At 46.1% G+C, this 17,936-nt stretch overlaps 1 protein-coding gene across 13 annotated transcripts in view; it reads right to left on the reverse strand.

The window, feature by feature from the left end:
• Window positions 1-17,936, reverse strand: part of LPP (LIM domain containing preferred translocation partner in lipoma) — a 604,427-nt gene that overhangs the window by 544,711 nt on the left and 41,780 nt on the right. For 9 of the 13 annotated variants that reach the window (XM_084802400.1, XM_084802404.1, XM_084802399.1 and 6 more), the window contains exons 2-3: window positions 14,870-14,992; window positions 634-740 (exon numbers count right to left, since the gene is read on the reverse strand). The gene's annotated coding sequence lies outside the window, so the exon portion shown is untranslated. Of the gene's footprint in view, window positions 1-633; window positions 741-9,784; window positions 9,937-14,869; window positions 14,993-17,936 lie in introns of those variants that run through there. The other 4 variants (XM_084802403.1, XM_084802406.1, XM_084802413.1 and 1 more) reach the window with 2 other exon arrangements.

The raw sequence follows: 17,936 nt of genomic DNA on the forward strand, positions 1-17,936 counted from the left end.
AACGAGAAACATCTAATCACTTTGATTTCTTTCATCCCAGATGCTATCAGTGTTCCCTGGCATCGTCAAGTTAGTCATGGAATTTTTTTTTTTTTTTTTTTTTTTTTTTTTTTTGGTTTTTCGAGAAGGAGTTTCTCTCTGTAGCCCTGGCTGTCCTGGACTTGCTTTGTAGACCAGGCTAGCGTCGAACTCACAGAGATCTGCCTGCCTCTGCCTCCCGAGCGCTGGGATTTGAGGCATGCGCCACCACACGTGGCAAGTTATTGAATTTCAATACCACTTCACTTCTTGCCAAAGGAGAGAGAAGGAGCCACACAATTACTAGCAAGATGAAATAATTGTCAACGAGTTTTCCTCCAATTTCTCTGCATGCTGCCTTGCAAGGGGTGAAGCCCACTTTTGCTTTGCCATATACTTTATTGGCATTGTTATATCTAGCCTGTTGCCACAAAACCAACTTAATAATAATAATAATAATAATAACAACAACAACAACAATAATAATAAAACAACTTCAGACTTCTCCGGTTCTCAATTCTTGCTACCAGCATCTATTATTCCTAAAATTAGTTAAAACATGCATATTATTATTTAAAAAAAGAGAGAGAGGGCATATTTCTGTGAACAACTCACCAACTAAGGGAAAATACCTCCCTGCCAATGAGAGAACAGTAAACAATGACAAATGCAGAGCCAGATGACTTGCTATCTCTGCTTCTGTCCTTGGGCCTGTGTCCCACCTATGGAAAACAAAGAGAGAAATAGATGAGTCTCTCCGCTCCAACAAGCTTCCTAGGCTGGCAGCAGCTCTGACTAGACCATGCTGGTTAAGCCTGACTTCTAGACCTCCCAAACCTCCAGTCAGTACCAGGCGCCCTTCATTTCTTAAGTTTGTCCCTTTTCATATCTCAGCATCCTGGGGAAATAGCCTCATGGAAATAATGGAAGTACAAGATAGGTCAATCAGATGCAATTAAGGAAAAAACCATGACTTAGTGGACCTTTGATTTTCAATTTCCTTACCTGTGAAATGAGAACTAGTGAGCCACAGAGAGCTTGAAAGTCTTATTACTCTTTGGTAACGCCTCGATACAGACCCACCATTGAGAACTATGGCCCTTTTCCTGGGATTATGCAAAACATATTCCAGGGCAGTGGACGACTATAAAACTTGTCCATGGTACACAAATCAGAAAAACTCCACGCTCTTTCTCTTAACATTTTCTAACAATCATATAATTGCTTCATGCCCATGGTCTCTGTCTTCCCATCCATGTATAAAATTAAAGTTGGGGGAGGGGGGAAGCCTTGATGTGACTTCCTCGATTCTTCCTCAACAAGAGAGCCTGGAAACCAGGGTAGGGGAGCAGCCAAGCAAGAAACTATCATTAGTGGCAAGGGACTGAGGGCTTGATCCACCAGATTTCGTCACTGCCTGTCTTTAATAGGGGACACAGACTAACCAGGACAGGGGACTTGCCTTGTGTTACACACTCAAGTACACCCCAACAACACAGAGAAATTCTGTAAGGAAAGTGGAGTTTAACTGAGAATGTGCCCACTGAAGCAGTCCGTTTCCTGAGAGTGTGCAGTCTTCAGCACACCAGAAATGTCAAAGATCATTTTCACAGGAGGTACGATTTCAAATTTGCTGAGAAACTGATTGAAATGAGGCTAACTCTGGTGCCATGGGCAGTGCAATCTGATTTAAAAAAACAAACAAACAAACAAACAAACAAACCAACAATGATGCCCCCAAGCCCTAGAAAGCCAAAGCTGCCTTCTTATGTAGTACAAGGAGGATCTATCTAGAGAAGCAAGGGGCTTCTAACTCCTCAAATGTGTAAGCCTCACTGAAAGTCACAGCTCTCTCCTCTAGGCGCTGAGGGAGGGAGTCACATCCACTCCGCAGTTCGCCTCCATGTGCCAGTGTAGGGCCCTCCTTTCCCATAGTCAACTTCTCTTTTAATAATTTCCCTCTTCTTTGCCACAAAGAGAACAAGCGGCTTTGCTCAAGAACTGCTGTGAAATGATTGAAGTTCCCATGCAAACAAACCATTAGCAGAGTTCAAATGCAATTTAAATTACCAGTTGTTAAAGTGCTCCTCAATTTCACAGTAAGTTTCCAAGGAGAATTATATGCTATATACTATTTAATTGGTTGTTTTCTATTTTTTAACATCCTTTTATTCCCTCCACCCTTATATTCCAGAAGTGTCTATAAGAGCTTACCTTTAAAATTTTATACATTGTTGAATAGATTAAATGTAAAGATTAAAAAGCATCCAAGAAATAGCTGCAGGTATATGCAGCCTGGCAGAAATTGACGGCTTGGAGACCTCAAAACATGTCGACTTTTAAAACCTTAGAAATCACTAAGGATGCCCACACTCCTGACAGATAAAGAAACTAACCCCCGGAGAGTGAGAGGAGGGGTTGGCCTGAGACCCCCCACCTCCCTGGAGAGTGACATATCCAAGGGAGTCATCACAGCACCCCAAATTTCCAGCCACTGGACATCGTTATCACACGGTGTCTGTAGGTTTCAGAAGACACGTGAGAAATACACAATGAATTTGATGTGCCACATATATATATATATATATATATATTTTTTTTTTTTTTTTTTTTAAGAAAATACGGAACCCTATTTACATGGCCTCCTGGCTTGTAAAGGGGAAATGCCAAATGGCTCCCCAAAAGGGAGGCACAGAAGGAAGAATTGAAGAATGAGTGTGAAGAAACTGAGAGCAAACAAGTCAGGGAACTCGCACAGACTCATCAACGATCAGAGGGGCTTTGTGACTGCGGTTCCCAGGGCTTTGTCTGGCCCTTAACCAGCATCTACCATGGAGAAAGAGGACAAGGAGAATAAACAAAGCCAGGCAGGCCATGGCATGTGTGTAAACACGAGCGTTTCTAAAAGCCATCAGGAACATAGTTCCAAAAGCAGGGCTTGTGTAAACTATTTTAACCTCTCCAAGCTCAGGTTTCCTGTCAGTAAAATAAGGGCTGCTCCCATCTGCCCTTGGGGTGTGGATGGCCACTTCCTGGCATTCTGCATCCAGCACAGCAGGACAAAGACCACACATAGTGCACTGATGCCTGTTCACCCTCTTTCCAAGATTTCCATAATCTCTCAAGGACCACGGCTCTACAGATACACTTTATTTAGATTAAAAACACAAGATAAACCATTTATGTCCTCTAAGATATGTGATGTTCCCTCAAACTGAATTCATCTATGCTATCGTTTTCAAAAATAAAATACATGAACACTTTACATGTGTTTTCCTTCTAATGCAAACTGTTTGAAAATGCTACTTTAAAAAAAATATTCCCAAACCTAATTGTCAATCATGTTTTAATCAGCCTCACATCCAGCATCATCTTTAAACTCTCTGAAAGAGTTCCTACCAGATGCAAGGAACCTGAGGACTAGCACGTGCATCGAAGATTTGGGGGCTACTAGTACCAAAGTCTTCAAAACCTCTGTGACAAGGGTTTTATTAATTACAGTCACAAATAGAATATGGACATTTATTCTACTTCTCAGGGCAGAAATATACCTTTTTTTTAAAACCTGCCATTTTCACACTTCAAATTGCTTTGGTATAAAAATAATGGCTGCGTTTAAAAAAAATGTTCATGTAGGAAACCTGCAAATCTGTTGTCTGTTCTACTTTGTGGCTAAGTTCTCAAGGAAAAGTTCAGAGATCTGTAGTCAGATACCTGTAGGTGTCCAGAATATAATGACCTGAGAAAGGAGAATCATGAAAATACCATCAGCTCAGTTCTAAAACAGATTCCAAATAGCTGTGCCCTTGATCAAACAAATCCTGAGTAACCCTGGTACTAATTTCCAAAACCCCCCTGGGATGGCTGTTAGCTGACTCGATGGCCTATTCCCTGCAGTTGGGAGTACAGAAAGCAGATGTCCGCCAGCAGCACAGGCTTTGATAAAACAGTATGAACCTAGCAGGTGAGGTGCTGAGATGTGTGGAGATCCCCTCAGATTCTCTGTGGGAATGCTGGAACACACACACACACACACACACACACACACACACACACACACACACACACACACGAGACAAGACAGGGTGTAAAGACTGCCAAAGCAAGTCCATGCCATGGAATTTCTCTGCATAGGCTGTGACTTCTCCAGTAAGCCTGAAACCCCAAGATGATTTTCATATATGAAGGGAAAAATGGGCATAGGGAACCAGTGGCCACAGGGAGTAAATAGCCACAGAGAACCAATGGGTACAGGGAGCCAATGGGCAAAGGGAGCCAATGGGCACAGAGAACCAATGGGCACAGAGAACCAATGGGCACAGAGATCCAATGGGCACAGAGAACCAATGGGCACAGAGAACCAATGGGCACAGAGATCCAATGGGCACAGAGATCCAATGGGCACAGAGAACCAATGGGCACAGAGAACCAATGGGCACAGAGATCCAATGGGCACAGAGATCCAATGGGCACAGAGATCCAATGGGCACAGAGAACCAATGGGCACAGAGAACCAATGGGCACAGAGAACCAATGGGCACAGAGATCCAATGGGCACAGAGAACCAATGGGCACAGGGAGCCAATGGGCACAGGCCTGGAAGATGAGCTCAGAGTATCCTCAGAGACTCTAGCAAGGCGAGGCAAGCAGCACAGAGCTAAAGGGATGTGGTGGGACGTGTAGATGGCGAGGGATGCTAAGGCCAGAAGATGGAGGACTTGGTGTTCTGGCCTAAAGGACTGAATTGTAAGACACATGAGGGCTGCACTGGGGAAAAGATACAAGAAAAAAGCTAAATGGCTCAACCATCACCTTAATAACTGATTCTCTTCCATAGCCAACCTTCCATAGCCTGTCAGGGATGTTCCCAGAGGAAAAGACGGCTCTCAAGTGAACCCTAACCCACCCATCGCTCCATTACCCCTTTTTCTAACTCTGCAACTCTACAGGGAAGAAACTAGACTTCAGGCCCCAAATAAGACCTCCCCTCTGCCATGAGGGACTGCCACCTCTATCCGCTCCCAATGCCCTGAGACCAGCTCCAGACTCTTCTCTGTCTATCAAGAAGCAGGGTACCTTCCAACTCATCTCCATGTGTGCTAAGAATCCCACAATGCAAAGCTCCTTCATGGCCAGCCTGGCGCAACAAAATAGTACCTGCAGTTGGCAGTGTCCTAGCCTGATGTGATCAATCAGGATGTGCAGAACTGTTCTTTCCTTTACAGGTGCCCTGGTAGCAAGTCCATACACCCACAGGCCCAGGAAATTGAAATGCTCTCTCCGCCCTTAAAGAGCTCCATATAAAAGGAGAGATGTGACAAATATAATCAAGGTTGAGAGCCAAGAAAGAGGCATGGATATGACATGGGGTGATCATTTATTTACAAACAGGAGATAGAAAAGAAACTCAGTCATGTACCTCAACCGACAGCCAGAAGCCAAGCCTGGATTTTGTGCCACCTCACTGCTAACTGGTGTGAGTCGGCATGAAAGAACCCGCATCTAGGGTGGAAGAGGTAGTGATGGGGAGCAGATGGTGACTGCCATCAACTCCTCTACAGGACAACAGGAGCTTACAGAGAGAGAGGCATCAGGTCACTTCAGACTGGAGGATCAGCGTGTGCTGAGGCAGGGAGGTGCGACGGCAGGCTATCTAGGGCGAGGCACAGAATGTGCTAAGTGGGCAGGTGTGCCAAGGGAGCCTGTGGTGGACACATCCCTGATTCTAGTTCTGAGAAGCCCTCCACATTCGGGACAAGGGACTACACAGCAATCATAAATTTCAAGGAGAACCATGGCGTAGTTTCAGCTTTCTTGGGGATTTCAGGTTCCAAAGCTGAGACCAACCAAATAAGTCTTTCAGGATCTGGGCCAGGAAACAAAGTCGGCCCTCGGGTTTCTTTGTGCCGACTTACAGGAGGATGCTGCGCGTGGCTTTGACGTTACGGGTGAGGACATCTTTGCCTGCTCTGCACATCCTGACCTTGAGAAAAAGCTACTAGTGAACTCCAGAGCCCAGCCAGAACGTAAAGGGTCCAGGCTTTGTGAACACCGCATGGGGAGTACAGTAGGAATCAGAATCAAAGAAATTCTCCTACCCTCCACTCCTGGCTTCTTCCAGCTCTTAACCACACAGAGCTCCCGCAAGTCGTTTCATTTTAACAAGGACACGGGACGTAAGGATGACATCCTTGGAGCCAAGTTACTATGACAGCAACTAATCTGTGAGGCTGAAGGTGAGGACAGGCCTTTCTACATGTAAGCTGACATGTTTAGCACAGGTGCTGCCCCTCCGGAAGGCACCACATTGATAGCATAGTATGAAAACTACCCAGTGCTCCTGGAGAAGTGGTCTAAATCTGGAGTTGTCAACAGTTTCCTCTCCTGCTGAAAATTGAGCTGTATTCCCCAGGCGAGCCATTACATCTTTTTGTGCCAAATTGTTTTCATCTTTTAAATGACCCAGTAATCCCACTTTGGGCAATATACATAAGGGAATAATCCAGAAGGGAAAAAAAAAGATGGCAATTTGTTCAGAGATGTTATTCATAGTGCTATTTCTAGTTCTTTATATATCCCTCTATTATAGCACTTATCTCACTGTGCTGTAATTATCCAACTCCCCTTCCATACGCCTCCAAATTATCTGTGAATCAATCCCCAGCACCTAGCACAATGCCTGGCATACAGTAAGAACTCAATAAATGTTTGTTGACTGAATGGGTAATATGAAAGAAATTTTCAAAGAAATGAGCGAGCACCAACAAAGAGATGGTGTTAAACTGATTTCTTCCCCTCCCCCCCACCCACCTCCCTCTTTGGAAAACCTCGTAACTTTAGACTGCAAACTATTTAAAGAACAACCATTTAAAAAGCCTCAGGAATGATTGCCTGCTGATTTCGTTTAGATTTTTTTTTTTTGGAAGAACGTCCAGACGTAGCCAAGTGTAGGACAGGTGTTCGAGGGGTACCAGAGGCACCAGACCCATACAGGGTCATTGTGGCCTGGGGAGTATAGGTAAGGGATCAGTCACCATAGCCTCTCAACATGCTTCTGGGGCTACTGTGATGTGGGACTTTGAGTAAACTGCCTAACAGTTCAGAGACCCTTCTCTCTGTTGAAAAGCAGGGGTATTTTCTAGAGAGCCAAGCTCACGTACAGAGAGAGCCAGGAGTAGAAAGCCAAGCTCAAGAAGATGGGAAATGGCCTCTGCGCCAGAGCCTCGGGCCACAAGGGGTTTGGATGTAACAGCTTTTCTGGGATCTCTGAGCCTTGCAGGTCTATTATATGTGACAGAGGCTGTGTCGCTAAAGGTACAGGAACAACAGAAAGAAATCTCTTCCTGAACAGGAAAGGATCCTGAAAAACGACTGGAGACAGCTCAGTGATAAAAAAAAAAAATTTAAAAAAGAAAGTATACTTAGCATGTGCTGAACAAAACAAAAAGATGGCAGGTAAAACAATGTCACTCTGAAAGTTTCACAATCTTGGTGGGAAACAATGTTTTAAAAAAAAAAATCTAGAGAGGGTAGAGGAAGGTACGCATTCTGAAGGCCTTGTTTGGGAGTATTCTAACAGCTCTGAGCCAGGAAGTTGGAAGTCTAAAGCCAGAAGCCCCTGCATCCGTAACTGCTTGGCTAAAAGCTAGAGGTTAGAATTCCAAGAGCGGAGTCCATACATAGTCTTAGGTCTGAAAGTCTTGTAGCTTCTCTGCAAAATAACCCTGATGTGTATTTATGAAGCTCTGGATCCATTCAGCTTGACATTTCTCTAAAGGAAATAAATCACAGTTTGACATCCTATTGAAAACACTCCAGGGGGGTGGGGGAAAGAAAAAGAAAACACCCCAAAACAAGTCCTAAACTTCTTCTCCCTCCTCCATCCAGCTGCTAGAGCACTGCTTCAGACAGCACCCCCATACCCCACCGCCCCACACCTAGAATGTGCCAAACGTCTCCTAAGTTTTGAGTTTCTGCTATAGCCCTCACACTACAAAGAACTCCTCCACAGCCACCGGAAGGACCAGAAAGACTGTTATAAAACGTTACCCCAGTGTTTAGCAGCAGACCTGGACTTGGGACTGGGAAGCAAACTCTGGGCTCATGGTTTACTCACACCTTCCGGGCCCTACCAGTTTTCCTCTGCGGCTTTGGCATCTGCAGGCATGATCTGCCGGCCCAGCACGCCCCTGTGCTCACCACACAGAACTCACGTCCACTTTGTACTAGCTGTCCACTGCCTGCCCTGCCTTTTCATGGGCTGGCACTTGTCACTCAGGCTCAGTTGGGACTGATCTTGCGGAGCCCCTCCCCCACGCTCCCTGTGGCCCCTGGAGAATCTTCCTTTAAATTATTGATCACTCCCCCTCAGGGCCGTGTTTATTTCTTATCTCCTCCCTGACACACCCTTGCCGCTGTGTATATTTAATTATGCAGTATACACCCACAACAGAACAGTGCATAGGAGGAGAAACTCAAAAATGATCAGAAAGGCTGGGACACCACGGGGAGAGCTAGTTCAGTGAAATGTGGAGTTCAAGGAACCCAGATTTCAAAAAGCCAATCATGGTGTCACACATTTATAATTCAAATAATGGAGAGGTGGAAACAGACAGATCCCTGGCACTCTCTGGCCAGCCAACCTTGCCTACTTGATGAGTTCCAGGCAAATAAGAGAGGCTATCTTTTAAAAAGAAAGAAAAAAGTGAAGAAAAAAGATCTAAAGATATTCTCTAGCCTACACACACACACACACACACACACACACACACACACACTAATAAAATTATATAGGCACAAGACACAGAGGAAGCCTGGCAGATCAGCTTAGGGCAAGTAACCCAGCTTTGGGCTAACTCCTGGGGTTTGCAGTAAAACAGACCAAGGTCGCTAACCCTATACGCAAGGGACAATAGGGACCTCGCACATCCTTGGGCCTTCTTTTCTTCCAGGTAAACTAGGATAACATCTGCCTTATAACATGGGGAACTTACAGATAAGCCACAGACGACTGGTTACCGTAGGGCTCAGACTATAGTGCGTGCTGTCAATAGCAGCTTTTTCTAGGCAAGACACAGAAAGCAGCAACCTGCTACCCAAGCAAGACACAGATGAACAGCAGAGTCAGTCAAGGGCCCTCCACACACACACATACAAGCTGAGCAGAGCCGTGCACTGCAAAAGCCTCTTCCACCTCGCTTGGAGAACAGCATGGGTGGTGCTGTCAGGGACGGAGAGAAGTGTGTGTTCTAATCCCATGAAATCCATCAGGACAAGCAAGCCACACTCTCGAGTCCTCCTGCGCCACTCTATGATGCTGTGAAATACAACAGATAGGCTCCATATCAGCTGGCCGTTGCAGCACTGAAAACCCATCATAGCAACACAAAGTCACACAGACTCTACGGGCCACATGAATGTTACACAGCGACGTGTCACACTTCAAGTCCAACCGAGGCTCTGCTCTGCAGGATAAGATCAGCCTCCCCAAGTTCCCACATGCATCCCTTTTGGTTTACGGCTTTACCCCTAGCAAACAGAGAACACCCCCAAATTTTAGGTACAAATGAAAGTCTTCCCCACCCCCCGGCTGACCCCATTTCTCCATCTCTCTGTGAGAACTGTTCCCCTTGGGAAAGCAGCTAGCCCTGCTCCAAGCTAAAGCAGTCGACATCCCTCCTGGTATTTCCCACCACCACCCTGTGCAAGCCAGCGCGTCCCAGGTCTGCTGGCAGAAATGCCACACTGGCGACAATGATGTACTCACTGGAGGAGGTCACCACCCGAGACAGCTGGCCTTCACTGCCTTTACTGCATGTCACCAGGCCAGGCCCAGGACAGAACACAGCAGGGACGTGATCCAGAGAGCCTGAGGGGAACTGAGCTGAGGCACTCTCTCTTCAGCCTCTGTAACAAGGGGCAGAGGCAGGCATGGAGGGGGGAAGGGCAGAAGGCAGGGGGGGGAGGGGGCTCGACTTGGTTTCTGGAAGCAAGAATTCAAATCCTGCTTCTCCCAAACCCTGAGTCACCTCCTTCCCTTCCAATAGATGAGTGAGGTGGGTAAACATTTCCATATATGGAGAAGGCTGGAGGATCTCAGAAAAATCACCCTTCTCTCTGGCACTTAGAAGAACATGCCCCACACAAGGCGGATCTCCTTACTCTGAGTAAATCATTAACCCTCAGAGACATGAAGTGTCAATTACTACTGAAACACCCGCGCACACGCGCAGGTGCGCAACTACACAAGCTTGTGGCCCTGTTCAAGGAAACAGCCTCCCAACCCAGCAAAGGAAACGGCTGGTTTGAAAGCTTAAAGTCCACCTTAGGATGGAGCTATCCAAAACGCCACAGGAGACTACCTAAGGAATAGGAGATGAAAACCTTCATCTTCAACAGCTATTCATCTGAGAGAAGGCTAATGTCCACAATAAACAAGAACTGAACAAAGTAAGCAGCACCAAAACTGGCTGAAGAACTAGTTTTCCAAAGATGAAATTCAAGGGCCAGTAAGCATGAGCTGTTCAACAGCACCAATCAGCGGGAAACGCAGATACTAACCACACCGCGAGTCCACCTCACTCCAGCCAGCATATCGCTCCACAGCAATGATTGCTGGCAAGGACGTGGGCAGAAACGTACCGTTAGACACCGTTGGAGGAATAGAAACTGGTCCAGCCACCATGAAGATCGGGATGGAGGCCATCCAAAAAGCTACATTTCCAACCACCATATGATGCAGCTATCCTGCTCCTCTGTACTTAGCAAGAAGAGCTTCCAGTCACCGTGTCAGAGAGATGCTCCAGGATCAGCATTTACACTATTTTTATTTATTTACACTATTATTTTTATTTATTTACACTATTATTTATTACAACATTTACACTAACTAAGAAATGGAACACACAGGCGTAGATAAAGGAAAAGTAGCATATGTGTGTGATAGGGGTTTTTTTTGCATTCATAAAAAAAGAAGGAAGTGATGTCGTCTTCAGGAAAGCAGACGCAACTGGAGATAATCACAATGAGAGAGTTATGCCAGTCTCGGGAAACTGTTGGATATTTTCTCTCATCTGTGGTTCCTACATTTCACACAGAAATGTAAAGTCATTTATGTATAGACGACATGACAGGAGAAGAGGAAACCATGTACGGGGACAGCAACTAATCCCTGGTGGGAAGGGGCTGGAAGGAAAAGGTGAGGTGAGGGAGGAATATACAGCACGCCTATGTCAGAGTCCTGACCCAGCACAGCACTACGTACAAAGATCCAGACAATGAACGTGTGAAAGTTAAAGTGTGTAAAGAACCAATCAATACCTTACACATGATAGTTGTTTTTTTTTAAGCCCACAATTCATGGCATTTTCAGCAATGTACCTACACCAGGAGCCAAGAAATCTAGCCCACGTGACACAGACCCTGAAACGACTCTCCTCAGAGCTTTGGGCTAGGGAGCTTCCCGGGCACTTGGTTTGGCATGAATTCCTACGATGAGACAGATATCAGGATCCAAGATGTACCGTCAAGCCAGACTATTGGCGAACCATAGTTGATAAGGGAGGTGAAGGCAAATCAGACAGCACAATTTGCAAGATGAATTATAGCCCCGAGGTCCGGTGAAATGTTTGATGACTAAGTTAGACTAAGTTTTAAATCAACAGAACTGAATCTGGTTAAAGTGACTCAAGACCAAATCAAGGGAGAAAGAATGAAAGACAGGCATGAGATTTGGTGGGTACTCAGAGAGGTGACCTCAACTACCATATCTTTCGTTTTCCGTGGCCCCATGTCTTGGTGTGGACCTACTTTACTGTTGCTTATAAAGCTAATCAGAGGCGAGGTGGGTCCTTTTCCAAATTATAAACAAATTTCTAGTTCTTGGGACTGCACTGTGAAGCTGTTTCTTCTAACCCCAAGGAGTTGTCAACAGCACTGGACAAGGAATAACAGTACCCAAGCCCTAGGCCCAGAACAGTCATTCCTGATTGTACAACGTGGTACAAATCATTTCTGCTCTGTGACTCACATCTCTGTATCTGAAAATTGGACAGGTAGCTCAGAGTTCTACAGCTATGTGTTGGAAAAGCAGCTCCTAGCACTTCAATAAAACGGTCCCTCCATGCTTACCCTGATAATGTTTATATTTTAATAAGCATATGAACACAAAGATAAGTGACCTTGAAAATAAGATCAAAGCCGCAGCCACACACCAGAATCAGAACTCAGTACTCAGGGCCCACAATGCAGCCTTCTCAGATTCTCTCAGGAGGGCGGAGAGGAAAGGGGTGGTTCTCCTTCCGCAGCAGTTTCTGCTGGTGTATCGCCGGGAGCATCTCAGCAGAGAAATATCATGTCTGTCCCACAGAAAACACTACCAAGGGAAGAGCTGGGAACGTGGAAAACCAAGGTCCAAGCAGTGAGGCACCACGATAAACATGAAAATCAGAGCAAAAGGCTCACATTTACACTCCGCTTTGCAAACACTTGGGGGCTAACGTCCTCATCAGCAAAGGGACCCTTCATCCCCTTTATGTGTGTGTTCTCTCTTCCTCCCAGCCCTGAGCACCCTCTGACCCAATATGCCTGACTGTACATGCATGGCCCTGTAGCATCCCCACTGACTCCCATGAGACAGAGATCATATTTCCTACAGCTGTGAATCTCATCTCTGCACAAGAAAGTTCTTCCTTATATGGAACCAAAGTCTCACTCCCCGGCCTTCAACCTCCTGCCCTGGTCTACTCCTTAGGCCCGCATGTCAACCGATGTTTATCTCACTGGGCTGGAATTCTTGTAGGTAACCGTGAAGAGAGAAACAAAGCTATGCGAGACCTTAGTCCACAAGCAGTCCTGTTGGTCTCCCGACCACATCATATTGCTGGCTCTTCCTCCAACTCTTACCAACATGAAATCCATTCTTCTGTGGGCTCTGCAACGCGTTAATGCTAAGTAATGGACGCAACATGTACACTGCTATCCTGTGAACTCAGAAGTACCCAAAAAAGCCTGTCTCTCCTCTCCTTGCCCCCCACCTCTCCCCTCCCCCTCCTCTGTGTGTGTGTGTGTGTGTGTGTGTGTGTGTGTGTGTGTGTATGTGTGTGTAGCCTCTGTGTATGTGAGTTTGTGTGTGTGTGTCCTCTCTGTGTGTGAGTGTATATATATGTGTGTGTGTGTGTGTGTGTGTGTGAGAGAGAGAGAGAGAGACAGACAGACAGACAGACAGACAGACAGACAGACAGACAGAAGGAAAGATATACTTCGGGAAAGCTAAGCTCTACCACTGAGCTGAGTCTCCAGTCTTCTCTCTATGTTGTTTTTTTTTTTTTTATTTTTAAGCAAGTGGCTCAGGGTAATCTTGTACTCACATCTATACTCCGGGTAGGCCTTAAAAATTAAAATCCGTCTGCTGTAGCCTCCATGGTACCTGAGCTTACAGACCTGCACTACCAGGCACAGTGGATGGATTCCTTTAGCTCAGTGCAAAACTAAAGAGAGCAACCTTCAGGACTAGCTCTCCATCCATCTCTACCGGTCATGTCCATCCTTCATGGATGAAGTCTGTGATGCAGATGCTGTTCCTCCAGACTGGAACCCAGTACACACACACACACACACAATCAAAGGCTCTTCCAAAGAGCATTAAGAGTGAGTTCTGTAGGAGTGGAGGTCAACACCATTCAGAATGGGCAGCGAAGTCAATTTGCTCATCACAGGGCTGGAGTACCAAAGAGTTGTTCCAGAGGGTGGGAGGGGGACACGCCCTCCTCATCTACAGTTCAACTGCGCTTCTTACATTCGCGGTCCATGTAGTCAAAACAGTACTGCTTCACGTTGCTAGTATGCCCCGCCATACAGGAATGCCACCCCAGGCAGCCCCGTGTCATCTCTACTCATGACTACTTTGGGGGGTAACACACGATGCCCAATGTGCCACAAGGAAGATTAGAGGCTCAGAGATGTCACTCAGAGTCCCAAGGCCACAGCAACAGAGTACACAGAGGAACCTGAGGTGTGACTTCAGGTGTGATTCTACTCTAAACTCACTGTGTGACCTCTGCCTTACTATTTAATGTTTCTAAGCCTCGGTTTCTACACCTGAAAATCAGAGATTAAAGGAGTAGCTGGGGCACGCTCTCTAGGAGCAGACACAAGGATCAAGTGAGATAATGAGAAGGAAAATCCCTCTGGTAAGGAGGAAAGCGTTCTAGGAGTGTGAGGGATTATTGTGTGATTACTCGCAAATGACTGTGCATTCCATTACAAACGCACAAAGCAGTGAGGTCACTCACAAGACAAAGAAAACACTAGGCCCTGGGAATTAAGGGTTAGGTCTATATGCTGCTCACTCTTGCAGCTCCAAGCCCAGCAGCAGCTGTCAGGGTCTTAAGCAAGTTCCGAGTCACATATGTCTATGTGGCAGCTCAAGACAAAAATCTCCCTGTTCGGCTACAAGCCAATGCTGGGCAAGAAGGAGGTAAGAGAGATGGGCGTCTGAGAGCCCCCTGAGCATCTTGATTCCGGAAATGTGGCCTTCAGTGTTTTCCTTGGAGTAGTTGTTACAATCCCTGGCTCCAGTCTCATCGCAATAAGCCCGTGGGGAAATAAATGTACAGTAAGGAACTATTTACCAAAGAGCACTGAGGAAGCGCCCAAGCATGAATTAATCAAGGGCATCAGATATTTCAAGTTGCAGTTACGGAAAGGAAAAGGCTCTCAACCAGTTAACCCTTCCAGCCCCGCTCACGGAGCCCCACCCCCACCCCCACCCCCACCCTGGAGTCTGGCACCAGAGGCAGCTTGCAGCCAGCAGCAGGTTGAGCCAATGCATTGGACGGCTCCCTTTACTTACCAGCAGCCTTGCTGGAGACCACCCTCAGGAAGGGTTCCCAAGCCGCTCTGAGGGCGCAGCCTCTGTTCTGCCTGCTTCTCGGGCCTCTTCCAACACTCTAGCTGTCTCAGTTCTCCTCAGACCCTGCAAAGAAGCAAGTATTCACTGTCATTCATGGAGGGGACAAGAGTGTACCTCCCCCCCCCCTGTACCCTCCCCCCCCCCCCCCGCCCCGTACCTGCCTCTGATAATCCACTAAGTCCAATTGGTGACATATGTAGATGGCTGTGGGGCCACCCACTGCAGCACTGGAAACCTCCCGAATGGCCACAGCCTCCAGCTCTTAAAGTTTTCTGTCCCTCTTACTCGTTCTTTACTAGTGCCGGGTGTTTGGTTGGGTTGACCATGCCCACAGGTTTATAAGGGCAGGAGGTCATCTGCTTTCACTTATGGAACAAGACATAAGTAATTGGGAATCATACTGTAGCCTGTATTGTAGCATTCTGTTAACCAGCTTATTAGACTAATTCATTGTCATCAAGGGTATTCAAGGCGGATGTTTTCTCTTTTACATGTGAGAAAACTTGAGAGAGGTGAAAGAAATCCAGATTCTTTAAAAATGTGTTATTATTTGAACTAGAATTACATTGCTTCCCCCTCTTCTTTTCCCCCTTCTCTCTAACCCTTCTCGCGTCCCTGCCTCCCGAGCAGATAGTCTTTTTTTGCTTTACTGTTGTGACATAGGTTCATGTATATATGTACACACACACACACACACACTCTCTCTCTCTCTCTCACATACACATATATATGCACATGCCCAGTGAACATAGGATTCTTACTCAGGTTTTCTACCTTGGGGATTCTTTGTCCTGTACTTTGTCATATCTATACCATATATGTCTCTTACGCAAGTAAAAATGCAGAACTGTTAAAAGATGTACATCTCAGACCCCTAAAGTTAGGGTCCTTAAAGAGCTCAGAGGGCTGATGGTTTTCAGGCTTTGCAAGCTCCGGTGTGGTCTTCGAGCTGTGGTGCCAACAAAGTGAGAAGTGGAGCGGGAAGGAGGCTCGAAGCCTGCTGGCAGCTCTGATTTCCCTCACTTTAAAAACTAAACATCTCATGGTGTTCACTTAAAGGGAAAATTGTGCTGAGAGATGAAAGGTTGAAAATCACTGTGATAGCATAACAAGTTTTCATGAGTGCCGCAAGACCAAGTGGCCTGAGCATAGCTACTGGCTGCGGTGGTCCCAGGGTGGGGACACCCAGCTCCGCATGCCCTTGACTTCCTCACACTTCCTTGAAAGCATCTCCTGACCTCACATTCCTGTCTTGGTGGGATGTGCTTGTTTTCTTTTTATCAAGGAAGTATTTGATCTGCCGAGCTCCCTCTGAGGCCCTAGAGACAACAGCTGTAGGTTCAGGGTCACTCAGCCCTGATTGGCTGCACAGCCCTCCAGCTGCCCTGTGCCAGCACCCTTGAACTGTGTCTTCCCTTTTGACGCTGGTAATCTTGCTTTGACTGGTTTAATTTCTGTCTAGGAAAAAGTGAACTGTTATGGCCCATATTACATTACCTTCCTGACCCAGCCTTCTAAGGCAGTGCCTGTGTAAACACACCCAGCTATTGAGTGCTCACTGTGTGAAAGGCACCTGACAATGGGACTGTTATTGCCAAGTGTGTTTGCAGGCAGTCATGCTACATAGGGTCACATGCATATTAGTTATAGGGAGCATACTTCATCTCACAGAAGGGACGTGGTTAGAGGGTAGCCACCAGGGGTTAGGGTTAGGGTTTTATGGGTCATGCCAAGGGTCATGTTTGTACTGTGAATAGGTTAGGTGGCTTCTTGCATTTACCATCTCTGGCATTTAAATGTTATTTTGTCCTTAACATTCATATCCTCTCTAATATGGGAAAAGGGTGCCTACCTCATAGGGTTATTACTGCTGTTAGATAATAAACCACACACAAATCTGTGTACATGTAAAAGTGCAGGACAGTTGCTAACCTAAAGTAACTCTATCACATCGTACTTTTAGTACTGATAGTATTTCTCAGTGAGGAGCTAAAGAGATTTAATCCCAGCACTTGGGAACTTGGGAAGCAGAGGCAGGTGGGTCACTGTGAGTTCTAAAGGTTACATGGGAAAGCCCTGTCTTGAAAAACCAAAAAAAAAAAAAGGAAAGAAACACATTTTATCAGTGGTGTTATCAGAGCTTTGCTTCTTTATAACAAAACAAATAAAGCAGAGCTACACTCTTCTAGCTCAGAGCAGTTGGATTTCCTCACTGCTCTGAGTTGTCTCTGATTATATCCTGGACACCTCTCACCATTGACCTGTACGTGCTGCAGAGTGACTCTAGTTGACTGGTGCTCCCTAGCGTAGCTTCTCTGCCCACACTGGGATCACTTATCTGCAGTAACTGCTTTTAATACCTAGCCCCAAGTCTAACCCAGCCACTGAGAGGGAAGCCACTGAGAAGTACATGGGGACAAGAGTGTATATGCTATTTCAGTGGATACATGTATACAATCCTCAAAGAGTATACATGTTGGTTTTGGGTTGCTTGGTTGCTTGGTTTTTTTCAGTTTGAGGAACACTGTGAGTGTCAAAGTCTCTGAACAGCTTATCTTAAAAGTTTGACTTCAGAGTCTTCAAAACTTGGGGCCGTACAATTCTGATGACAACCATGATGCTTGTCTTACATATCTCCTAATAAATATTTGTGCCAGTAACCACATGCCACGTTTTGGCTCCGTAGCATATGCACTGACCTCCCTCCCCGTCCCCCCCAACCCCCCCCCTCCGTAGCAGGATGCAGTTGAAGTTCTGCAATTAAGGGGGCCGCACCCAGGACCCTTGGCAAGTCACTTCCATTCTTTGAAACAGTTTCTTTATCCATAAAATTAGATTTATAAAGTCACCCTACACATCTGCACATCCTTTCCATGTCACTCTGAAAGCTGTCAGAAATTAAGCCAGCACACACACATTCACATGAGTGTGATTGTGTAAGCACGTGCTCACAAACACACATAAACACATACACACACACTCAGGTTCATCCCTGTGATTCCCTGCC

Source organism: Acomys minous (assembly GCF_964271855.1).
Source record: "Acomys minous genome assembly, chromosome: 11".
Classification (NCBI taxonomy): Eukaryota; Metazoa; Chordata; class Mammalia; order Rodentia; family Muridae; genus Acomys; species Acomys minous.